Genomic DNA, 26,597 nt, shown 5'->3' on the forward strand with positions numbered 1-26,597 from the left:
TACATTATTACCAGGGGGGCACATACTTCTTTTCTTATATGCTGTGTACATTACATTATTACCAGGGGGGGGCACATACTTCTTTTCTTATATGCTGTGTACATTACATTATTACCGGGGGGCACATACTTCTTTTCTTATATGCTGTGTACATTACATTATTACCAGGGGGGCACATACTTCTTTTCTTATATGCTGTGTACATTACATTATTACCGGGGGGGGGGGCACATACTTCTTTTCTCATATGCTGTGTACATTACATTATTACCTGGGGGGGAGCACATACTTCTTTTCTTATATGCTGTGTACATTACATTATTACCAGGGGGGCACATACTTCTTTTCTTATATGCTGTGTACATTACATTATTACCGGGGGGGGGGGCACATACTTATCCGCTCTCTGCTTTCCGCCGTCGGTGGTGCTGGTTGTGACTTCTGAACGGTCGCTGCCTTCTGCTCGCTCTCCAGCAGGTGGCGCACACATCCTGTCCGCGGCTGCGCATCCTCCCACTCATCGTCTTCTTGCAGCTCCGACATCTGAGCAGCTGCATCCGAGGAGAAGCTGAGGGGAGCCGGAGGATGACGATCGCTCTGTACCTCAGGTATGGACGCTGCAGGTCTCTGTGTCTGGATCGAGCCGCGCGGATTGTAGGTTATCTCCACTGAGAAGATTGTGCTGTGGGTGTGATCTATTATATGTATGATTTATGTGCACAACATAGGATGTACTGTGTGAGGTGTATTCTGTGTGTGCACTGTGTGAGGTGTGTGCTGTGTGTGTGCACTGTGTGAGGTGTGTGCTGTGTGTGTGCACTGTGTGAGGTGTATGCTGTGTGTGTGCACTGTGTGAGGTGTGTGCTGTGTGTGTGCACTGTGTGAGGTGTATGCTGTTTGTGTGCACTGGGAGGTGTATGCTGTGTGTGTGCACTGTGTGAGGTGTGTGCTGTGTGTGTGCTGTGTGTGTGCACTGTGTGAGGTGTATGCTGTGTGTGCACTGTGTGAGGTGTGTGCTGTGTGTGCGCACTGTGAGGTGTATGCTGTGTGTGTGCACTGTGTGAGGTGTATGCTGTGTGTGTGCATTGTGTGAGGTGTGTGCATTGTGTGAGGTGTGTGCTGTGTGTGTGTGTGTTTGTGTGTGCATTGTGTGAGGTGTGTGCTCTGTGTGTGCATTGTGTGAGGTATGTGCTGTGTGTGTGCATTGTGTGAGGTGTGTGCTGTGTGTGTGCGCACTGTGTGAGGTGTATGCTGTGTGTGTGCACTGTGTGAGGTGTATGGTGTTTGTGTGCACTGCGTGAGGTGTATGCTCTGTGTGTGTGTGTGTGTGTGTGTGTGTGTGTGTGTGTGTGTGCACTGCGTGAGGTGTATGCTCTGTGTGTGTGCACTGTGTGAGGTGTATGCTGTGTGTGTGCACTGTGTGAGGTGTGTGCTGTGTGTGTGCACTGTGTGAGGTGTATGCTGTTTGTGTGCACTGGGAGGTGTATTCTGTGTGTGTGCACTGTGTGAGGTGTGTGCATTGTGTGAGGTGTGTGCTGTGTGTGTGCATTGTGTGAGGTGTATGCTGTGTGTGTGCACTGTGTGAGGTGTATGCTGTGTGTGTGCACTGTGTGAGGTGTATGCTGTGTGTGTGCACTGTGTGAGGTGTATGCTGTGTGTGCGCACTGTGTGAGGTGTGTGCTGTGTGTGTGCACTGTATGAGGTGTGTGTGCATTGTGTGAGGTGTGTGCTGTGTGTGTGCGCACTGTGAGGTGTATGCTGTGTGTGTGCATTGTGTGAGGTGTATGCTGTGTGTGAGCACTGGGAGGTGTGTGCTGTGTGTGTGCACTGTGTAAGGTGTATGCTGTGTGTGTGTGTGCATTGTGTGAGGTGTGTGCTGTGTGTGCACTGTGTGAGGTGTATGCTGTGTGTGTGCACTGTGTAAGGTGTATGCTGTGTGTGTGCATTGTGTGAGGTGTGTGCTGTGTGTGTGCACTGTGGGAGGTGTATGCTGTGTGTGTGCACTGCGTGAGGTGTATGCTCTCTGTGTGTGTGTGTGTGTGTGTGTGTGTGTGCTGTGTGTGTGCACTGTGTGAGGTGTGTGCTGTGTGTGTGCATTGTGTGAGGTGTGTGCTGTATGTGTGCGCACTGTGAGGTGTATGCTGTGTGTGCACTGTGTGAGGTGTATGCTGTGTGTGTGCATTGTGTGCTGTGTGTGTGCGCACTGAGGTGTATGCTGTGTGTGTGCACTGTGTGCTGTGTGTGTGCATTGTGTGAGGTGTGTGCTGTGTGTGTGCGCGCACTGTGAGGTGTATGCTGTGTGTGTGCACTGTGTGAGGTGTATGCTGTGTGTGCACTGTGTGAGGTGTGTGCTGTGTGTGTGCACTGTGTGAGGTGTGTGCTGTGTGTGTGCACTGTGTGAGGTGTGTGCTGTGTGTGTGCACTGTGTGAGGTGTGTGCTGTGTGTGGTGTGTGCTGTGTGTGTGCGCACTGTGAGGTGTATGCTGTGTGTGCACTGTGTGAGGTGTGTGCTGTGTGTGTGCACTGTGTGAAGTGTATGCTGTGTGTGTGCATTGTCTGAGTTGTATGCTTGTTGTGCACTGTGTGAGGTGTGTGCTGTGTGTGTGCACTGTGTGAGGTGTATGCTGTGTGTGCACTGTGTGAGGTGTATGCTGTGTGTGCACTGTGTGAGGTGTATGCTGTGTGTGTGCATTGTCTGAGTTGTATGCTTGTTGTGCACTGTGTGTGGTGTGTGCTGTGTGTGTGCACTGTGTGAGGTGTATGCTGTGTGTGCACTGTGTGAGGTGTGTGCTGTGTGTGTGCACTGTGTGAGGTGTATGCTGTGTGTGTGCATTGTCTGAGTTGTATGCTTGTTGTGCACTGTGTGAGGTGTGTGCTGTGTGTGTGCACTGTGTGAGGTGTGTGCTGTGTGTGTGCATTGTCTGAGGTGTATGCTTGTTGTGCACTGTGTGAGGTGTATGCTGTATGTGTCCACTGTGAGGTGTGTGCTGTGTGTGTGCACTGTGTGAGGTGTGTGCTGTGTGTGTGCACTGTGTGAGGTGTATGCTGTGTGTGTGTGTGCACTGGGAGGTGTATTCTGTGTGTGTGCATTGTCTGAGTTGTATGCTTGTTGTGCACTGTGTGAGGTGTGTGCTGTGTGTGTGCACTGTGTGAGGTGTGTGCTGTGTGTGTGTGCACTGTGTGAGGTGTGTGCTGTGTGTGTGAACTGTGTGAGGTGTGTGCTGTGTGTGTGCATTGTGTGAGCTGTGTGCTGTATGTGTGCGCACTGTGAGGTGTATGCTGTGTGTGCACTGTGTGAGGTGTATGCTGTGTGTGTGCACTGTGTGAGGTGTGTGCTGTGTGTGTGCATTGTGTGAGGTGTGTGCTGTGTGTGTGCGCGCTGTGAGGTGTATTCTGTGTGTGTGCACTGTGTGAGGTGTATGCTGTGTGTGTGCACTGTGTGAGGTGTGTGCTGTGTGTGTGCATTGTGTGAGGTGTGTGCTGTGTGTGTGCGCACTGTGAGGTGTATGCTGTGTGTGTGCACTGTGTGAGGTGTATGCTGTGCGTGCACTGTGTGAGGTGTATGCTGTGTGTGCACTGTGTGAGGTGTGTGCTGTGTGTGCACTGTGTGAGGTGTATGCTGTGTGTGTGCATTGTCTGAGTTGTATGCTTGTTGTGCACTGTGTGAGGTGTGTGCTGTGTGTGTGCACTGTGTGAGGTGTGTGCTGTGTTTGTGCACTGTGTGAGGTGTGTGCTGTGTGTGTGCACTGTGTGAGGTGTGTGCTGTGTGTGTGCACTGTGTGAGGTGTGTGGTGTGTGTGGTGTGTGCTGTGTGTGTGCGCACTGTGAGGTGTATGCTGTGTGTGTGCACTGTGTGAGGTGTGTGCTGTGTGTGTGCACTGTGTGAGGTGTATGCTGTGTGTGCACTGTGTGAGGTGTGTGCTGTGTGTGCACTGTGTGAGGTGTATGCTGTGTGTGTGCATTGTCTGAGTTGTATGCTTGTTGTGCACTGTGTGAGGTGTGTGCTGTGTGTGTGCACTGTGTGAGGTGTGTGCTGTGTGTGTGCTCTGTCTGAGGTGTATGCTTGTTGTGCACTGTGTGAGTTGTATGCTGTGTGTGCACTGTGTGAGGTGTATGCTGTGTGTGTGCTCTGTCTGAGGTGTATGCTGTGTGTGTGCACTGTGTGAGGTGTGTGCTGTGTGTGCACTGTGTGAGGTGTGTGCTGTGTGTGTGCACTGTGTGAGGTGTGTGCTGTGTGTGTGCTCTGTCTGAGGTGTGTGCTGTGTGTGTGCTCTGTCTGAGGTGTGTGCTGTGTGTGTGCTCTGTCTGAGGTGTATGCTGTGTGTGCACTGTGTGAGGTGTATGCTGTGTGTGTCCACTGTGAGGTGTGTGCTGTGTGTGTGCACTGTGTGAGGTGTGTGCTGTGTGTGTGCACTGTGTGAGGTGTATGCTGTGTGTGTGTGTATGCTGTGTGTGTGTATGCTGTGTGTGTGTGTGCGCACTGGGAGGTGTATTCTGTGTGTGCATTGTCTGAGTTGTATGCTTGTTGTGCACTGTGTGAGGTGTGTGCTGTGTGTGTGCACTGTGTGAGGTGTGTGCTGTGTGTGTGCACTGTCTGAGGTGTATGCTTGTTGTGCACTGTGTGAGTTGTATGCTGTGTGTGCACTGTGTGAGGTGTATGCTGTGTGTGTCCACTGTGAGGTGTGTGCTGTGTGTGTGCACTGTGTGAGGTGTGTGCTGTGTGTGCGCACTGTGTGAGGTGTATGCTGTGTGTGTGTATGCTGTGTGTGTGTGTGCGCACTGGGAGGTGTATTCTGTGTGTGTGCATTGTCTGAGTTGTATGCTTGTTGTGCACTGTGTGAGGTGTGTGCTGTGTGTGTGCACTGTGTGAGGTGTGTGCTGTGTGTGTGCACTGTGTGAGGTGTGTGCTGTGTGTGTGCATTGTCTGAGGTGTATGCTGTGTGTGTGCACTGTGTGGGGTGTATGCTGTGTGTGTGCACTGTGTGAGGTGTGTGCACTGTGTGAGGTGTGTGCTGTGTGTGCACTGTGTGAGGTGTGTGCTGTGTGTGTTCACTGTGTGAGGTGTATGTTGTGTGTGCACTGTGTGAGGTGTATGCTGTGTGTGTGCACTTGGAGGTGTATTCTGTGTGTGTGCACTGTCTGAGGTGTGTGCTGTGTGTGTGCAGTGTGTGAGGTGTATGCTGTGTGTGTGTGCACTGTGAGGTTTATGCTGTGTGTGTGCACTGGGAGGTTTATGCTGTGTGCGTGCACTGGGAGGTGTGTGCTGTGTGATGAGAGCACAGTGCACAATTTCCTAAATGTTGTGGTCACTGTGTTGTCATACTGTATGTGAGTATATCCTATGTGAGTGTATTCTATGTGAGTGTATCCTATGTGATTGTATCCTATGTGATTGTATCCTATGTGAGTATATCCTATGTGAGTATATCCTATGTGAGTGTATCCTATGTGATTGTATCCTATGTGAGAGTATCCTATGTGAGTGTATCCTATGTGATTGTATCCTATGTGAGAGTATCCTATGTGATAGTATCCTATGTGATTGTATCCTATGTGAGTGTATCCTATGTGAGTGTATCCTATGTGAGTGTATTCTATGTGAGTGTATCCTATGTGAGTGTATCCTATGTGATTGTATCCTATGTGAGTATATCCTATGTGAGTGTATCCTATGTGAGTGTATCCTATGTGAGAGTATCCTATGTGAGTGTATCCTATGTGATTGTATCCTATGTGATTGTATCCTATGTGAGTGTATCCTATGTGAGTGTATCCTATGTGATTGTATCCTATGTGATTGTATCCTATGTGAGTATATCCTATGTGAGTGTATCCTATGTGAGTGTATCCTATGTGATTGTATCCTATGTGAGTATATCCTATGTGATTGTATCCTATGTGAGTGTATCCTATGTGAGTGTATCCTATGTGAGAGTATCCTATGTGAGTGTATCCTGTGTGAGAGTATCCTATGTGATTGTATCCTATGTGAGAGTATCCTATGTGATTGTATCCTATGTGAGAGTATCCTATGTGAGAGTATCCTATGTGAGTATATCCTATGTGAGTGTATCCTATGTGAGTATATCCTATGTGAGTGTATCCTATGTGAGTGTATCCTATGTGATTGTATCCTATGTGAGAGTATCCTATGTGAGAGTATCCTATGTGAGTGTATCCTATGTGAGAGTATCCTATGTGATTGTATCCTATGTGAGTGTATCCTATGTGAGTGTATCCTATGTGAGAGTATCCTATGTGAGTGTATCCTGTGTGAGAGTATCCTATGTGATTGTATCCTATGTGAGAGTATCCTATGTGATTGTATCCTATGTGAGAGTATCCTATGTGAGAGTATCCTATGTGAGTGTATCCTATGTGATTGTATCCTATGTGAGTGTATCCTATGTGAGTGTATCCTATGTGAGTGTATCCTATGTGAGTGTATCCTATGTGAGAGTATCCTATGTGATTGTATCCTATGTGAGTGTATCCTATGTGAGTGTATCCTATGTGATTGTATCCTATGTGAGTGTATCCTATGTGAGTGTATCCTATGTGAGTGTATCCTATGTGAGTGTATCCTATGTGAGTGTATCCTATGTGATTGTATCCTATGTGAGAGTATCCTATGTGAGAGTATCCTATGTGAGAGTATCCTATGTGAGTGTATCCTATGTGAGAGTATCCTATGTGATTGTATCCTATGTGAGTGTATCCTATGTGAGTGTATCCTATGTGAGAGTATCCTATGTGAGTGTATCCTGTGTGAGAGTATCCTATGTGATTGTATCCTATGTGAGAGTATCCTATGTGATTGTATCCTATGTGAGAGTATCCTATGTGAGAGTATCCTATGTGAGTATATCCTATGTGAGTGTATCCTATGTGAGTATATCCTATGTGAGTGTATCCTATGTGAGTGTATCCTATGTGATTGTATCCTATGTGATTGTATCCTATGTGAGAGTATCCTATGTGAGTGTATCCTATGTGAGAGTATCCTATGTGAGTGTATCCTATGTGAGAGTATCCTATGTGATTGTATCCTATGTGAGTGTATCCTATGTGAGTGTATCCTATGTGAGAGTATCCTGTGTGAGTGTATCCTGTGTGAGAGTATCCTATGTGATTGTATCCTATGTGAGAGTATCCTATGTGAGTGTATCCTATGTGATTGTATCCTATGTGAGTGTATCCTATGTGAGTGTATCCTATGTGAGTATATCCTATGTGAGTGTATCCTATGTGAGTGTATCCTATGTGATTGTATCCTATGTGATTGTATCCTATGTGAGTGTATCCTGTGTGAGAGTATCCTATGTGAGTGTATCCTATGTGAGTGTATCCTATGTGAGAGTATCCTATGTGAGTGTATCCTATGTGAGTGTATCCTATGTGATTGTATCCTATGTGAGTGTATCCTGTGTGAGAGTATCCTATGTGAGTGTATCCTATGTGAGTGTATCCTATGTGAGTATATCCTATGTGAGTGTATCCTATGTGAATGTATCCTATGTGATTGTATCCTATGTGAGTGTATCCTATGTGAGTATATCCTATGTGAGTATATCCTATGTGAGTGTATCCTATGTGAGTGTATCCTATGTGATTGTATCCTATGTGAGTGTATCCTATGTGAGTGTATCCTGTGTGAGAGTATCCTATGTGAGTGTATCCTATGTGAGTGTATCCTATGTGAGTATATCCTATGTGAGTGTATCCTATGTGAGTATATCCTATGTGATAGTATCCTATGTGAGTGTATCCTATGTGAGTGTATCCTGTGTGAGAGTATCCTATGTGAGTGTATCCTATGTGAGTGTATCCTATGTGAGTATATCCTATGTGAGTGTATCCTATGTGAGTATATCCTATGTGATAGTATCCTATGTGAGTATATCCTATGTGAGTGTATCCTATGTGAGTATATCCTATGTGAGTGTATCCTATGTGAGTGTATCCTATGTGATTGTATCCTATGTGAGTGTATCCTATGTGAGTATTGGCTCATGTGCGCCCTCGTATGCTAATTTACTCCTGAGATGGTGGGAGGAGACTTTGATTTTTGGTACCATCCCCCTCCGGACGGTGATAGCGTGGTTTTCTGGTCAGGATATCTTGACGACATCTTTGTGGAGAGGGCCGCTAACAGCTTTTCCAATATGTGTCTGATCTGCACTCCAACCCTAAGGCGAGCTTTGCACACTACGACATCGCAGGTGCGATGTCGGTGGGGTCAAATTGAAAATGACGTACTTCCGGCATCGCATGCGACTTTGTAGTGTGTAAAGCTTCGATGAGACGATTAATGTGCGCAAAAGCGTCGTAATCGTATCATCGGTGCAGCGTCGGCGTAATCCATAATTACGCTGACGCGACGGTCCGATGTTGTTCCTCGCTACTGCGGCAGCACACATCGCTGTGTGTGAAGTCGCAGGAGCGAGGAACATCTCCTACCGGCGTCACCGCGGCTTCCGTAGGATATGCGGAAGGAAGGAGGTGGGCGGGATGTTTACATCCCGCTCATATCCGCCCGCCCGCTCCTATTGGCCGCCTGCCGTGTGACGTCGCTGTGACGCCGCACAACCCGCTCCCTTAATAAGGAGGCGGGTCGCCGGCCAGAGCGACGGTCGCAGGACAGGCGAGTCCATGTGAAGCTGCCGTAGCGATAATGTTCGCTACGGCAGCTATCACAAGGATATTGCAGCTGCGACGGGGGCGGGGACTATTGTGCTCGGCATCGCAGCATCGGCTTGCGATGTCGCAACGTGCAAAGTACCCCTTAGGCTCTGTTCCCACATAGCGTATTTTCATGCAGTTACGCTGCGTTCTGCACCACAGCGTAACTGCATGCGTCCTGCGTCCCCAGCACAATCTATGAAGATTGTGCCTAATCCATGCCCACGTGGCGTATTAGAACGCAGCTACTGCCGAAGCGCTGCGTTCTAAAAAGCAACATGTCACTTCTTTCATGCGCTTTGGATGTAGGTCCCGCTCTGTCTATGGGAGAGGCTGCATCCAGAGCGCATGAAATCGGCTTTTCATTACAAACTGTTTCTGCAGCGATTTGAAGCGCACGTGTGCTGTTCAAATCGCTGCAGAAATTTCTTCAGGGACAGAACGCAACGTGGGCACATAGCCTAAAGCGGGCTTTTCACGCTATGATGTCGTTAATGTTTTATCGTCGGGGTCACGGTATTTGTGACGCACATCCGGCGTCATTAACGATATTGCAGCGTGTGACACTTATGAGCCACCTTAAACGATCGCAAAAGCGGTCAAAATTGTTTGCCGCGGAGAGGTCATCCTGAAAAAATCGTTCTCTGCTTATTAGCGATGTAGTTCGTCGTTCTTGCGGCAGCACACATTGCTGCGTGTGACTACAGGAATGACGAACATCTCCTTACCTGCCTCCACCGCCAATGAGGAAGGAAGGAGGTGGGCAGGATGTTACGTCCCGCTCATCTCCGCCCCTCCGCTTCTATTGGACGCCTGCCGTGTGACGTCGCTGTGATGCCGCACAAAGCGCCCCCTTAGAAAGGAGGCGGTTCGCCGGCCAGAGCGACGTCGCAGAGCAGGTATGTGCGTGTGACGGGGTTAAGCGAGGTTGTGCGGCACGGGCAGCGATTTGCCCGTGTCGCACAACCGACGGGGGCGGGTATGATCGCTTGCGATCTTGCTAGCGATATTGCAGCATGTAAAGCCCGCTTTAGGCTTCACCCACCGGCGTAGCTAATGGTTCAGCTCAGGGGGGCAAAACATCTGAATGGGCCCCTAAGCTGGTAACAACTATAGTATAACGCCTTATAATGGGTATACAGGAACCTCAGCAGATGACCGCGCTGTTCGGCTCCTTTCACATTGCTTTTTACCTTACGTTCACAGGTCCCTTCGGGGCATCCGTCCGAACTGCCCCTTCCCCACCCCGCAAAGCGTCTTCCGGATGCTTGCGCCGGCAGGGCCATTCACTGTAAATGAGCACACTACGTTAGCGTGTGCTCTGTTTTGTGCCATTTTTGCACATATATGTTTTCTGCAGACGGAAACCCTAACGTAGTGTGATCAATTACACACAGCTCCCGTACATTATAATGGGCCCAAAGCTCTCCTATGCACAGTATGATGGGTACATAACTCCCCTATACACAGTATGATGGGCCCACACCTCCCCTATACACAGTATGATGGGCCCACACCTCCCCTGTACACAGTATGATTGGCCCACACTACATGTTATCAGACCCTAATAATATATAGCCCCCCTTCCCCACACACACATCCCCTCAGTAGATACATGTGATCAGGCCTTTATAATATACAGCTCCCATTCCCCCCCCCCCCCCACACACACACACACACATATCCCCTCAGTACATACATGTGACCAGGACCTTATAATGTACAGCTCCCCTCCCCCCCACACACACATGCCCTCAGTACATACATGTGATCAGGCCTTTATAATATACAGCCCCCATTCCCCCCCCCCCCCACACACACATCCCCTCAGTACATACATGTGATTAGGCCTTTATAATATATAGCTCCCCTCCCCCCCACACACACATCCCCTCAGTACATACATGTGATCAGGTCTTTATAATATACAGATCCACTCCCCCCCCCCCACACACACACACACACACATCCCCTCAGTACATATATGTGACCAGGACCTTATAATGTACAATGTACAGCTCCCCTCCCCACACACACATCCCCTCAGTACATACATGTGATCAGGCCTTTATAATATACAGCCCCCATTCCCCCCCCCACACACACACACATCCCCTCAGTACATACATGTGATCAGGCCTTTATAATATACAGCTCCCCTCCCCCCCACACACACATCCCCTCAGTACATACATGTAATCAGGCCCTTATAATTTACAGCTTCACTCCCCCCAACACACACATCCCCTTAGTACATACATGTGATCAGGCCTTTATAATATACAGTCCCCCCCCCCACCCACACACACATCCCCTCAGTACATATATGTGATCAGGCTTTTATAATATACAGCTCCCCTTCCCCCCCACACACACATCCCCTTAGTACATATATGTGATCAGGCTTTTATAATATACAGCTCCCCTTCCCCCCCACACACACATCCCCTTAGTACATATATGTGATCAGGCTTTTATAATATACAGCTCCCCTTCCCCCCCACACACACATCCCCTTAGTACATACATGTGATCAGGCCTTTATAATATACAGCTCCCCCCACCCACACACACATCCCCTCAGTACATATATGTGATCAGGCCTTTATAATATACAGCTCCCCCCACCCACACACACATGCCCTCAGTACATACATGTGATCAGGCCTTTATAATATACAGCTCCCCCCACCCACACACACATCCCCTCAGTACATATATGTGATCAGGCCTTTATAATATACAGCCCCCATTCCCCCCACACACACACACACACACACATCCCCTCAGTACATATATGTGATCAGGCCTTTATAATATACAGCTCCCCTTCCCCCCCCCACACAGATCCCCTCAGTACATACCTTATCAGGCGCCCACACTGCACAGTAATGGACACTGCCCCCTGTCACCAGATTCTCTCTGCCTCTTACCAGCAGCCCAGAGCTCAGTGTGCAGCAGAGCAAATCACTGAGATAATGGAGGAAGAGGGAGGCGGAGCCGTTACTGAGCAGCACACAGGTCCTGGAGAAACAGCGGAATTCTCTGCACACAGTGCGCTGTGTGATAGGACCTAAACCTCGTGACACGGCCAAGCCACTGTATTTAAAGGTGCAGTGTCACTGATACAGTTCATAGTATTGTAGCTCCGAGTGGGCCCCCTCTGAACACGGGGCCCGGGGTGACCGCACCCTCTGCCCCCCCGCTAGCTACGCTACTAACTTCACCTTTACCAGCGAGAGACATTTTTCTGACCCAGCATTTCTAGATGTTTTGGTGTGCAAAGCTGCAACAGGGTCTCTGGTGACTAAAACATGTAGAAACTGACATCTTGTAATGCATTGTTTTGCGGGGAGAGTAACCAACCCTTACCCCTATGACGAGGGATCCCAAAAGGGCAATACAGTGGAACCTTGGTTAACGAGAACAGTCCATTCTTGGAGTGTGCTTGTTAACCAAGTTACACATTCAGCAAAGCAAGATTTCCCATAGGAAATCATTGCAATGCAGACAATTCGTTCCACAACTTGTCAAATGTCCCATCCTGGTCCCCTATTGTGCCATTCTACACATGCACAAACACACACAAACACATACAAACACACACAAGCACGCACGCACACGCACATATTATGCTCACCTTACCTTCCATTCCATCGCCGGTCTCCTGGGACTTGCTGTTCGCTAGTACAGGCTGTGTATCGGTAACCGTCACGACGAGGGAGAAACTTCCACACCCAGAGTGCTGACGTCAAAGCCAGGAGCCGCTTGCCTTTGATTGGTCAGCGCGCTGCCTTTGAGTAGCGGTGACAGAGGAAGTTCCTGCTTCATTGCTATGGTTGCCGATGCACAGCCTATACTGGCGAACTACAAGACCCAGGAGGTCGGCGATGGAACAGAAGGTACACATATTATGCTCACCTTACCTTCCGTTCCATCGCCGGCCTCCTGGATCTTGTAGTTCGCCGCGAGGATTCCTCCCTCGTCGCAATGTACCAGAGATGAGACCGGTGCAAGAACCCATGAGACCGGCGATAGAACGGAAGGTAAGGTGAGCATAATACTGTATGTGTGTGCGTGCGTGTGTGTTTGTGTGTGTTTGTGCGTGCTTGTGTGTGTTTGTGTGGACTGCACGACCGAATTAGAGCGCAGTGGATGTACGGAACCGGAAGTGTGTGCGGTGAGTATTTTGCTCGTACAGTAAAGCTTTCTTGTAAACCGAGTTACAAATTTACAGAAAGCTTTGCTTGTTAAGCAAAATTCTCATTAACTGGGTTACTCGTTAGGTGAGGTTAAACTGTACTGGAGAATACGGGTAAGGCCTAAGCCACACGGCGAGAAAAACGGTGCGAGTGGGGTGTGATAAAAAATCACATTCAACTCGGACCAATATTAGCCTGTCTGTCAGCGCACATGAGCGATTATTTCCTCAGCCCTAATCGGACCGAGAAAACAATCGCAGCATGCTGTGATTGTAATGCAAAACTCTTTCTCTCGCACCCATTCAAGTGTATGGGGCGAGAGACAAATCGTACTGCACTCGCAGTACATTGGAGTACCACGCAGTACATTGGAGTACCTAATCGGAATAGCCGGCAACGGAGGAGAGAGGAAGATAAATCCCTCCCCTCCGCAGAGCTGGACCGCCCCATGCAGCTGAGGTCCGCCCCTCCGCAGCACCGGCCCGCCCCCCGCAGCTGAGGTCCGCTCGCACAGTCGGACCTCAGTCTCAGGGACACTCGCATGATACTCGGCTCTGCTGTCCTGCCAGCGTGAGCCGTGTGTCATGCGAGGGGATCGCAGTAATCCCCGTGTGGCCCTGGCCTTAGAGAGAGGGTTATCCTGATCGTATTCTCAGGTCGGTATTATAGAGACCATCTTCTGATCCCGACACCCCCCAAACCAAATAATGCTGAACTGAGGTTTATTACCACTTTCTGTAAGTCATGATGTATGGTTTGTGCTATCTTTCAAAACCATTGGTCGATTTTACATATACATTGCTGGACTGATAGGTGAATCCCCCTTTTACCTTCTTGGTGACTAACTGCTCCACAGCCGTTTTGTCCCTCCGAAACCCAACTCATGGCTACCTGCTAAGACACTGGGTTGCCACAGATGCAGTGACTGTGTAGCCTGTCCAGTTATTCAGAATAGTAAAACCTTTACCAGTTGTGTCAATCATAAAGAATACAGAATTAGGTTCTTACCAAAGGGTTTATTGATGAAGCTAGATGCCCATGCAACCTGGATTGAGTAGGGAAACAATAGAGAACTCAAAAGAAGAGTGGGGAACATCTGAGAGATCTAGCGAATAAGAGAGATACACCATTGGCAAAATATATGAATGAGGCACATCAAGGTGACATTTCAGGACTTTCCTTGTGGGCTTTGACACTGTTGAATTCTCCTCAAGGGGTAGTGATTGGGATCGATTGTAACAATGAGAATCCCACTGGATTTTCACCCTGAAGACTCAAGCACCCCTAGGCCTCAATAAAATATTCATCTTTGCTTGCTTGGTCTAAATATCTTCCTCTATCTTCCTGTCCCATCTACCTCTATGATAGTGATTTTATAGGGGTACTGAGGGATCATCAGCAAGGAGTGGGGGCACCAGATGTGACGGTAGCGTGCCAAGATGATAGGTAGGGTGAGCTTAGGTTTACTTAGGGACAAGTTAATGTTTTTTCCCTCTTGGGCTCCTTGATCCTCTTTATCTTCCTCCCTGCCTATTCTCTTTCCTTTTTTCTCCTCCATGCTCCCACTTTTTCGTCACCGATGTCACCTCCTATATTGATATGGCTCATTGCCATTTCTTTATTTCATATTTCATTTTTGTCTTCTTTTGTGCTACGATTGCCTGCCCTAAAATACTCACCACCTTTTTGTGTCCTGACATTGATACTTTTTATTGGATGTATCTGCTCTTTTTAAGGACCTTTACTCCTGGAGTCGATATAAAATGGAGTGACTTCGACTCCTAAAATATGTAATAAATTGGATCCAGCGTTCAATGCAGAATGTGATGAATATCTAATATATAAAGCTGAATGTGTGTATGTGTGTGTGTGTGTGTGTGTGTGTGTGTGTGTGTGTGTATGTCCGGGATTGGCATCCGCACTGTCGCAGCTACAGCCACAAAATTTTGCACACTCACACTTCTGGACCCCGAGAGCGTCATAGGCTATGTTTTGAGGGGAAATTTTAACCCCACTCTTTACAGTTATTCGCCAAAAAACCTGCCTCCATTAAAGCGAATGGAGCTGGGAGCCACAGTGCAGCCAGAACTTCAGAAGAATGCGCAGCCACGCCCTTGTATGGAATGTTGGCGTGTCACAATGCAGCCAGGGAAAGAGACAGACACAGACAAGGAAAGAGGCAGACACAGACAGGGTAAGAAACAGACATAGACAAGGTAAGAGACAGACACAAAGAGACAGACACAGACAAAGAGATAGACTGACAGGGAAAGAGACAGATAGGGAAAGAGAGGGAAAGAGAGAGACAGGTTAAGAGACAGACACAGACAAAGAGATAGACAGACACAGGGAAACAGACAGACAGGGAAAGAAAGGGAAAGTGACAGACAGGGAAAGTGACAGATAGACAGGGAAAGTGACAGACAGGGAAAGAGACAGACAAAGAGAGAGACAGAGATATATACAGACTGGGAGACAGATATAATTACATTTATATCTATTTGTTTTGTGGTTTTTGTGTGCAGAATACATTTTTGTTAATACATTCTATTTTGTTAACAGCAGTTATTAACCCGGGCGAAGCCGGGTAGTACAGCTAGTTTCTTCATAAAAATGTGGGAAAGTTATGAAATGTCCTATAAATGTCTGTTCTGTTCCTGATCTGAGGATCTCGGCTTTCAGTGGAGATAAATCTGAGCTGCACTTCAGCTCCATGATATCAGTAGTGATGTCACCATTTACTACAGGAATGTATCACACACATCCGTCATGTACAGTGTAACGAGAAGTTTCCATCTACCATCTATAAAGACACACATGCAGGTTTTTCTCACTATCTGACATGAAATCAAAGTACGGTAAACCTTTCCCGTTTTAGGTCAGTTAGGAACCAAAATTATTTCTATTTGCCAAATGCCGGAATGTCAAGAGAGAGAATGTTTTCAGGCATTTTTATTACTTTCTGTATGGTGACGTTTCCATACACTAAGACTATTATGCCTTTAAACAATATGAGACCGCCTATATGATGTCTTGTCTTTGGAAGCACCTGATTTTTTTTTGGAAGCATTGGGTTTTTTGGCAACATCTGAGTTAATTAGAGACACACCTGGATGTGTTTTAATGCACAACTGAAACACATGGCTTCTTTGTGTAGATAGTAAAAAGGAATCCGCCAAGATCTCAGGAAGAGAATTGTGGACTTGCACAAGTCTGGTTCATCCTTGGGTGCAATTTCCAGATACCTGAAGGTGCCTCATTCATCTGTACAAACAATTATACACAAGTACAAACAAGATGGGAATGTGCAGCCATCACACCACTCAGGAAGGAGACGAGTTCTGTGCCCCAGAGATGAACGTGCTTTAGTCAGACATGTGCATATCAACCAAAGAACAAGAGCAAAAGACCTTGTGAAGATGCTGGAGGAAGCTGGTAAGATGGTGTCATTATCCACAGTGAAATGAGTCCTGTATCAACATGTGCTGAAAGGCCACTCTGCCAGGCAGAAGCCATTACTCTAAAAGAAACAGAGAAAGCCAGAATAATGTTTACAAATGCACACAGGAACAAAGAGCTTAATTTTTGGAGATGTTCTGTGGTCTGATGAAATTAAAATTGAACTGTTTGGCCATAATGACCATCGTTACGTTTGGAGGAAAGAGGGAGAAGCTTTGAAGCCTAAAAACACCATCCCAACTGTGACACACGGGGGCGGCAGAATCATGTTGTGGGGCTGTTTTGTTGCAAGACAGACTGGTGCACTTCACAAAAAAAATGGCATCATGAGGAAAGAAGATAATGTGGCAATACTGAAGAACATCTCAAGACATCAGCCAGGAACTTAAAGCTTGGACGGAAATGGGTCTTCTAAATGTACTGCCACCCACCTCAGTACAATTATTGCTGCCACCCACCCCAGTACTATTATTACTGCCACCCACCCCAGTACAATTATTATTGCTATCCACCCCAGTACAATTATTGCTGCTACCCACCCCAGTACAATTATTACTGCCACCCATCCCAGTACAATTATTATTGCTATCCACCCCAGTACAATTATTGCTGCTACCCACCCCAGTACAATTATTGCTGCCACCCACCCCAGTACAATTATTACTGTCATCCACGCCAGTACAATTATTCCTGCCATCCACACCAGTACAATTATTCCTGCCATCCACCCCAGTACAATTATTACTGCCATCCACCCCTGTACAATTATTTCTGCCATCCACCCCAGTCCATCTAATTGATCACCACTTCTGGGGTGGCTGTGGGATGCTATTTTTAAGCTGGGAATGGCCCAAATACCATAGGTCTCCCAAGCCTGAAGATACCAGCCCTCAGCTGTCTGCTTAACTTTGGCTTGTTAAGAAAAAATAGGGGGGGGGGGACTCCACACCAGTGTTTTTTGTTTTTTTTTAATTATTTAAATAATTAAAAAACCTGCATGGAGTTCCCTCAATTTTTGATAAACAGCCAAGGTAAAGCAGACAGCTGAGAGCTGCTTCTGTTATCTGCGCTGGTTATCAAAAATAGGTGGGAGCCTAAGTCATTTTTTTTTCTTTATTGTACACTGCTGTGTACAGTGATCTTCTGCATGCAGATTGGCTGCACTATAGCCTTTCAACAAACTTTTTTGGCAATGAACAGCCCCCGAACTTGGACACACATTTTTTATTTTAAAGTCTGTGTTTGAGTTTGAGTTTGAGCCCTGGACACTCGATGTCTGGTACAAACTCAAACTTTACTGTTCAGATTCGCTCATCCCTGGTGTTCTTTCATTCTTGTAGGTTTTAGACTTTTACCTGGAGGCTGCCTCTACCTGTAAATGAGTTGAAGAAAAAACAAAACAAAAAATCCAGCTCAACTCAAAAATGGCATGTATTATAAGCTGTGCACTGCACTAAAAATTCCAAACTGTACTATTTCAAAATTTGAGATTTTAGGCAAAAAATTGGATTTCTTGCACTACCCCACCATGTCACGGCAAATCTCTTTGGGGCAGTCCTACTCTAAAATATTTTATATTTAAAATGTGCCATACGGCCTCACATGTGAAAAAGTAGAACTGTTTATAGCAGCTCTTACCTGGTGCTTTTCAATCCAGTACCCATGACTGAATCATGGCTGTGGGTGGGGCGGGCCCAAGCAAATGCTGCATGAATTAAATAGCTTGCGGACAGGGTTTGATGGCTGAATGTGAACAGCCACCAATTGCTGTGCACCTCAATTTCGTTTGTTTTTCCACCTTTCTTGATTTTGGCAATTAGTGGCTGTTCACATTCAGCCATCAAGCCCTGTCCACAAGCTATTTAATTCATGCAACATTTGCTTGGGCCTCTCCTGCCCACAGCCATGATTCAGTCATGGGTACGGGATTGAAAAGCACCAGGTAAGTTATACTATAAATAGTTCTCCTTTTGCATATGTGAGGCTGTATGGCACATTTTAAATATAAAATATTTTAGAGTAGGACTGCCCCAAAGAGATTTGCCGTGACGTGGCGGGATAGCTCAATAAATTGCAATTTTTTTGACAAAAATCTCAAATTTTAAAATCGTACAGTTTGGAATTTTTAGTGCAGTGCACATTTTGTAATACATGCCTGTCACAAACCACCGGGGGGGTCACTCAGAAATCCCCCGCGCTGGCTACCAGTACGTCACAATCGGGGGGTAACAAGTGGGGGTCACCCCTCCTTTATACCTCCCGACCGACAGACAGAGCACGTGACGCGCTCTCTAGCGCCCCTCTTATAGTCAGGCCAATTATGGAATTGCCCGACAATAAGCAAGGAGGCCGCTATACTACTTATGCCGATTATTGAAGGGTCCCCGGTGAGAGTAGGGTATATATTCCCCCGACCTCCGCGGGCGGAATATATAAAATCTCCCCGAATCTCACTGGCCTCCCCACAATAATCCTTGGCACAACTCGCTGCCACCAACCGCTTCACGGTAACTATTAGCCGAACACACAGACGTGGGATTCAAGATCGAGATAACAGAACAGCCCAAGATTAATTATATAATTTAATCAGCCTAAAGCACACTAGAAACTACAATATATACAATAGGGAATCTACAGAATATACATAGGTCAGAGTACAGTTACAGATAAAGCATGGTTTACAAACAGGTATGCAATTCAATCAGTTACCTTGTGCGTCTGGCCACAGGGGGGCGCTGTAGACCAGGTTTCTAGGAACTCCCACAGATGTTTCCTGCACGTGACCCCCAGCGAAAGAACACTGGAAAATGGCCGAAGTAGGGTTATCAACCTGGGCAAATCCAGGTCCCCTCCTACCTTCGTGACCTCAGAGGGAGCACTGCTCCACCCCTGGCTGGAGTTATGGACAAAATCCACAACATGGAATATGGCCATAACTTTGCCTGGGAGCGTCGTAGGCGGACGCCAATGCTCTCATTGTGATAGTTATGAATTTAGCTACAGAACGAGAGGACTCATGACTTGTCTATTAGTTCCCCATTGGCTGATATCACGCCTGGGGTATTTCCCAAGCTCCCGCTCCCATAAAAAAGGTGTGCCAGCATCGTCCGCATGCGAAAACACCATTTTTATGGTTGCCGTATTTATCGGAAATATGGCTTGCGAGATATGAACCATTTTTTACTGGAGTCGTTCTGTCTAGCTAGTTCCATAGCCTTGCTAATGAGATACAACTCTTGTTACAGGGTGACGGCAGGGAGTCATCCTGTGTCCATTGTTCCCACACCACCTCATCTCCATATCACAGGAGATGGCCATGGGATTTGTTGCTAAACCAGTTGTGTGAAGGAAAGGGGGGGTGACACCAGGAGAGGGCTTCCTGACATACTTGAATATCATGATTTATCGTCATATCTCCGGATTTACCTCACACCTCCCCCCTTTTGAGGGCGCTAGGGGGCAGCACACTCCGGTGTTCCCCCGTGCGCCCGTCCGCGACCTCTCCTTGTCGGGACAGCCCGTCTGCGTTACCGTGGTCACGGCCCCTTTTGTGGCGAATGGTGAAGTTGTATTGCTGGAGCGCAAGGCTCCATCGCAACAATCGCCCATTCGTCCCAGAGACGGTGTGCAACCAGCTGAGGGGATTGTGGTCCGTCTCCACGATGAAGTGGCGCCCGTATAGATAGGGTTGCAGACGCTGCAGGGCCCACACTATGGCCAGGCACTCCTTCTCCATTGTGGAATAGGCCACTTCCCTCGGTAACAGCTTCCGGCTCAGGTACAAGACTGGGTGCTCTTGGCTCGCAGAGTCCACCTGGCTGAGCACCGCACCGAGGCCGAAGTCACTGGCGTCGGTCTGTACTACAAACGGCCGCGTGAAGTCGGCTGCCTGTAGCACGGGCGGGCTGGACAGGGCGTCCTTTAGGGCCCGGAAGGCTGTCTCGCAGTCCATTGTCCAATCGACTGCAGAGGGCAGCTTCTTCTTGGTGAGGTCCGTCAAGGGCTTTGCCAGGCTACTATAGCATGGAACAAACCTCCTATAGTACCCAGCGGTCCCCAAGAAGGACATCACCTGCTTCTTGGTCCTGGGGGTGGGCCAGGATGCGATGGCCTCCACTTTCTCAGGCTCGGGCTTCAGTGTTCTCCCGCCTACCCGGTGACCGAGGTACTGGACCTCGCTCATGGCCAGCTGACACTTTCCCGGCTTGATGGTCAAACCTGCCCGGTGGATCCGCCTGAGCACCTGTGCTAGATGCTCTAGGTGGTCCTCCCAGGTGGGACTGAAGACGGCAATGTCATCTAGGTACGCGGCCGCGTACCCTTCAAGTCCCTTGAGCAGGGTGTTGACCATCCGCTGGAAAGTGGCAGGGGCATTCCTCATCCCGAATGGCATCACCGTGGACTCGTATAGTCCAAATGGGGTAATAAAGGCAGAGCGTTCCCTGGCCTTGCGAGTCAGGGGGATCTGCCAATATCCCCGGCTCAGATCCATGATGGTCAGGTACTGAGCCCCGGCCAACTGATCGAGCAGGTCATCGATGCGTGGCATTGGGTACGCATCGGCGACCGTGACAGCATTGAGCCCCCTGTAGTCCACGCAGAACCGAGTGGTTCGGTCCTTCTTAGGGACGAGGACTACAGGCGAGGCCCAAGCGCTGTTGGATGCCTGGATCACCCCCAGCTTCAGCATCTCGTCAATCTCCTGGCGCATGTGTTGCTGCACCTCCAGGGAGACCCGATATGCTGAACGCCGGATCGGGGGATGATCCCCAGTGTCCACGTGATGGACAGCCAAGTCAGTCCTTCCGGGCTGGTTGGTAAACAACCCCCGGAAGGGGTGTAGGGTGGCCCACAGCTGGGACCGTTGGTCCTCCAAGAGCTGGTGGCCAACCTCCACATCCTCAATGGATCCGCCTGCCCTAACCTGGGCTAGCATATCCAAGAGGGTTTCCGCTTCTCCCTCCTCGGGCAGGTTGCACACGGGGAGCGCACATGCCTCCCGCTCATGATGTGCCTTCATCATGTTCACATGGAAGGGCTTCCGCCTTCCACGGGCAGGGTCCAGGGTGACCAGGTACGTTACAGGGTTGAGCTGCTGGTACACGAGGTATGGGCCTTCCCAGGCTGCCTGAAGCTTGTCCTGTGGTACGGGGACCAGTACCCACACCTTTTGACCCACTTGGTAGGTCCTCTCACAAGCGTTCTGGTCGTACCAACGCTTCTGATCGGCCTGGGCTTGAGCCATATTGTCGTGTACCAGTTGCGTCAAGGCCTGCATTTTGTCCCGGAAGCGCATGACATACTCGATAACCGACACTCCAGGGGTGGCCAAATCCCCTTCCCAAGCCTCTTTCACCAGAGCCAGGGGGCCCCGCACACGTCGCCCGTACAGGAGCTCAAACGGTGAGAATCCTGTTGAGGCCTGTGGAACCTCCCGGTAAGCAAATAACAGGTGTGGGAGATACCGCTCCCAGTCACGCCCATGGGAGTCGACCAACATCTTAAGCATCTGCTTTAAGGTGCCATTGAACCGCTCGCACAGGCCATTAGTCTGTGGATGGTACGGGCTGGCCACCAGATGTCGCACCTGGACTTGCTTACAGAGGGCCTCCATCAGCTGGGACATGAATTGGGTCCCCCGGTCAGTGAGCATTTCCTGGGGAAAACCCACTCGGGAGAAAATCTCCAGCAATGCGGTGGCCACCTTGTCAGCCCGAATGGACGACAAGGCCACTGCTTCTGGGTACCGGGTGGCATAGTCCACTACCGTCAGTATGAAGCGTTTCCCGGAGCTGCTGGGGATGGCCAGCGGGCCGACCAGATCCACAGCCACCCTCCTGAAAGGCTCATCGATGATTGGCAGAGATACCAGTGGGGCTTTGGGGCGTGGCCCCGCCTTCCCCACTCTCTGACAGGTTTCACACGAACGGCAGTAGGCAGCCACATCGGCCCCCATTTTTGGCCAGTAGAAATGCTGGTTTAACCTGGCCTTGGTCTTAGCGATCCCTAGGTGTCCGGCCATCGGAATCTCATGTGCGATCCGCAACAACTCCGTCCGGAACGGATAGGGTACCACCAACTGTCGGTCCCTGGGCCACGCCTCCGGTGAACCCTGCTGGACCGTGGCCCGGTACAGCCGTCCTTGGTCCCAGACCACTCGCTCCGGGTCCGAGTCCGAGGGAGGCTGTGCCGCCTGCTCCTTAAGAGCTTTCAGGCTGTCGTCAGCTTCTAACGCTGCCTGAAACCCCTGACTAGATGTGGCCAGAATCGACGAGACTGTCACATCTTCAGTCAGTACCCCGGGACCTGTGTCCTGGCCTCCACCTGACTCGGCTGCCACTTGGTCAGAAGGGGAAGAGCTATCGGACCTCCGGGAGGCCCCTTGGCTTCCAGCACTCCCACTGCGGGTGACAGCGGCCACAGCCGCTGCGACCGTGGGTCGTGCCTGCTCCTCCTCCGTTCCTGACCAAGTCGCCGGTTCAGGCAGACCTACCTGGCTTCCTGACACCCCGGTTGTGGGGGAACCATGCACCGAGATCTTACCTGGGAGCACTTCCGCTCCTGGACCGGCCCCAATCTCACCTGCCTGTTCCCCTCCTGCAGCAACAGAACCCCGCTGTGAAATCTCTGGGGACCCCACATTTGCTGTGGTAGCCCCCACCCCACACACTGGTCCTCCCCCTGCAGCACCCTGCTCTCTGCTTATCCCTTCAGAGGGCAACAGATCCCAGCTCACAGGCTGATTACTTGTAGAGGCATTGTCACACCTTTCTCTGACCCCCTCCCCTGTCACAGCTGCAGCTGAGTGTGTGTCTATGGTGTCTATGCAAGCAGAAATATCAGAGTTCACTCCCTCCTCCCTTACATCATTCATAGATAACACATTAACATTGTCCGGAGGCATGTCAGTACTGGCTGAAGGTTCAGCCCTTGGTTGGGGCCCAAACTGGGAGGTTATCTGCCCCAAATCTGTCCCAAGTAGCACGTTTGCAGGGATCCGATCAGTTACCCCCACCTCCCTCACCCCTCGCCCTGCGCCCCAGTCCACATAAATGTCAGCAACAGGCAGCGCCGGGTCAGTGCCTCCAATCCCGGAGACAGCGAGGGTTTTTCCAGGGATCAAGTCTTGGGGGGACACCATCTCAGGCCGCACCAGAGTCACCTCCGAGGCGCTGTCTCGCAGTCCTATGGTCACAGACCGGCCGACGGTGACAGGTTGGAAGCTGTCCAGGGACCTACCACCACCCCCACCCACACAATACACCTTGGGCGGCCCTTGGGACGGGGACGGAGCCGGGGCCTTGGGACGCTGAGGGCACATGGCCTTGAAGTGTCCAGGTAGGTTGCACTGGTGGCACCGTCTTGGTTCCGCCACGGGCCTGGAGAGGGGAGTTGAGGGGGACACCCCCTGCAGTCTAGGGGCAGGTGGGGCAGTCGCAGAATTCATCTTACCCCCTCTCCAGGTGCTGCTGGTGGCCGCTCTCCTGGCCTCAGGGGCCCGGTTGTTGGTGTAGTCATCGGCAAGGGCAGCTGTAGCCGTGGACCCCTTTGGCTTCTGGTCTCGGATGAACTGGCGGAGATCCTCAGGGCAGTTCCACAAGAGTTGCTCCGTGATGAACAAGTCCAGGATCTCCGGTCCGGTGGAAAGCTGCAGGCCTTGGGTCCAGTGGTCGGCAGCTCGGGCAAGTGCCCGCCGGTGGTCAGCCCAGGAGTCCTTTGGTCCCTTCTGTAGGCTCCGGAACTTCTTGCGGTAGGACTCTGGAGTGAGGTTGTACTGTTGGATCAGGGCCCGCTTGATGGTGTCGTAGCCCTGATCTGCCTCAGCAGGCAAGTCCCCAAGGATTTCCAGGGCCTTACCCCTTAAACGGGGGGTCAGGTATTTGGCCCACTGGTCCTTGTCCAGATGGTGCTGCAAGCAAGTCCGTTCAAAAGCAGTCAAGAAAGAGTCCAAGTCTCCATCCTTCTCCAGCACGGGAAAGTCCTCAACACGGACCTTTGGAAGTTTGGTGTCTTGAAGGTCACGTGTGGCTGATGAGGGCCGGAGCTGAGCTAGCTGCAGCTGGTAGTCACGCTCGGCCTGTTGCTGTCGCTCTTCACGTGCTGCCTGCCGCTCCGCAGCCTCACGCACTGCTTGCCGCTCCGCAGCCTCAGCGTCACGCGCTGCCTGCCGCTCTGCCCTGCGCTCTGCCAGGAGTTCCTTGTAGCCCTTCTGGTCTCCAGCCTGGAGAAGGGCCATAGCCATTTGAAGAAGGCTATCCGAGCCTCCCAGGCTCGGTGGAATGGCACGTGGTGATCTGCGGCACGCTGCAGAGCTAGGCGATTCACTGTCCCTTTCAGAGCGGAGGGCTGGCATCTGGCTCGTTGAGGAACCTTGGGTGAGCTCCTCCTCATCTTGTCCAGCAGTGCCAGGTTGCGCAATGTCCTCGGCAGAACGGTTTTCTGGCGTCGAGCTCCTGGAGGACTCGTGGGCAACCTCCTCATTACTGTCCACAGCACCGTCCTCCCTCTCTTCGGCTCCTGCCTTAGCATTGGCCAGTTGCATAGCTCTGCTCCTGGTGCCATCAGCCATTCTTGCAGACTTTTGGTCACTGACACAGAACTGACACCTGATGCCTCCACACACCTTACAGTATCTGCACTCTGACACTCTAGTGTTGAGCTAGTCTGAAGACCCCAGCAGCCACAGCTGCTGCAGGCAGTCTTTAGTGTCTGGGAGTATGGGTCTCACACTCACACACACTATTATCTCGATCCCACCGCTTGCCACCAATATGTCACAAACCACCGGGGGGGTCACTCAGAAATCCCCCGCGCTGGCTACCAGTACGTCACAATCGGGGGGTAACAAGTGGGGGTCACCCCTCCTTTATACCTCCCGACCGACAGACAGAGCACGTGACGCGCTCTCTAGCGCCCCTCTTATAGTCAGGCCAATTATGGAATTGCCCGACAATAAGCAAGGAGGCCGCTATACTACTTATGCCGATTATTGAAGGGTCCCCGGTGAGAGTAGGGTATATATTCCCCCGACCTCCGCGGGCGGAATATATAAAATCTCCCCGAATCTCACTGGCCTCCCCACAATAATCCTTGGCACAACTCGCTGCCACCAACCGCTTCACGGTAACTATTAGCCGAACACACAGACGTGGGATTCAAGATCGAGATAACAGAACAGCCCAAGATTAATTATATAATTTAATCAGCCTAAAGCACACTAGAAACTACAATATATACAATAGGGAATCTACAGAATATACATAGGTCAGAGTACAGTTACAGATAAAGCATGGTTTACAAACAGGTATGCAATTCAATCAGTTACCTTGTGCGTCTGGCCACAGGGGGGCGCTGTAGACCAGGTTTCTAGGAACTCCCACAGATGTTTCCTGCACGTGACCCCCAGCGAAAGAACACTGGAAAATGGCCGAAGTAGGGTTATCAACCTGGGCAAATCCAGGTCCCCTCCTACCTTCGTGACCTCAGAGGGAGCACTGCTCCACCCCTGGCTGGAGTTATGGACAAAATCCACAACATGGAATATGGCCATAACTTTGCCTGGGAGCGTCGTAGGCGGACGCCAATGCTCTCATTGTGATAGTTATGAATTTAGCTACAGAACGAGAGGACTCATGACTTGTCTATTAGTTCCCCATTGGCTGATATCACGCCTGGGGTATTTCCCAAGCTCCCGCTCCCATAAAAAAGGTGTGCCAGCATCGTCCGCATGCGAAAACACCATTTTTATGGTTGCCGTATTTATCGGAAATATGGCTTGCGAGATATGAACCATTTTTTACTGGAGTCGTTCTGTCTAGCTAGTTCCATAGCCTTGCTAATGAGATACAACTCTTGTTACAGGGTGACGGCAGGGAGTCATCCTGTGTCCATTGTTCCCACACCACCTCATCTCCATATCACAGGAGATGGCCATGGGATTTGTTGCTAAACCAGTTGTGTGAAGGAAAGGGGGGGTGACACCAGGAGAGGGCTTCCTGACATACTTGAATATCATGATTTATCGTCATATCTCCGGATTTACCTCACAATGCCATTTTGAGTTGAGCTGGCTTTTTTGTTTTTTCTTGTTTTTTCTCTAAATGAGTTGAGTATACAGTGTGGACTGCTGAGGTCTCAGACCCTAAGATTGTTTGACCTTCTCTGAATGTTTAGAACAGATGAATACATCTTCCATTAGCGGCTGTGACGGCTGAGATATACTGTATACACCAATCCTCTCTCTAGTAGATTTAC

The 26,597-nt window shown here is 49.7% G+C and overlaps 1 protein-coding gene across 2 annotated transcripts in view; it reads left to right on the forward strand.

Moving 5' to 3' along the window:
• The first annotated feature begins 509 nt into the window (after positions 1 to 509).
• The window catches only part of RERG (RAS like estrogen regulated growth inhibitor), a 198,647-nt gene continuing 172,559 nt past the window's right edge, over positions 510 to 26,597 (forward strand). For both annotated transcript variants that reach the window (XM_075341923.1, XM_075341924.1), the window contains exon 1: positions 510 to 608. The gene's annotated coding sequence lies outside the window, so the exon portion shown is untranslated. The remainder of the gene's footprint in view (positions 609 to 26,597) is intronic.

This window comes from Anomaloglossus baeobatrachus, chromosome 4, assembly GCF_048569485.1.
Source record: "Anomaloglossus baeobatrachus isolate aAnoBae1 chromosome 4, aAnoBae1.hap1, whole genome shotgun sequence".
Classification (NCBI taxonomy): domain Eukaryota; kingdom Metazoa; phylum Chordata; class Amphibia; order Anura; family Aromobatidae; genus Anomaloglossus; species Anomaloglossus baeobatrachus.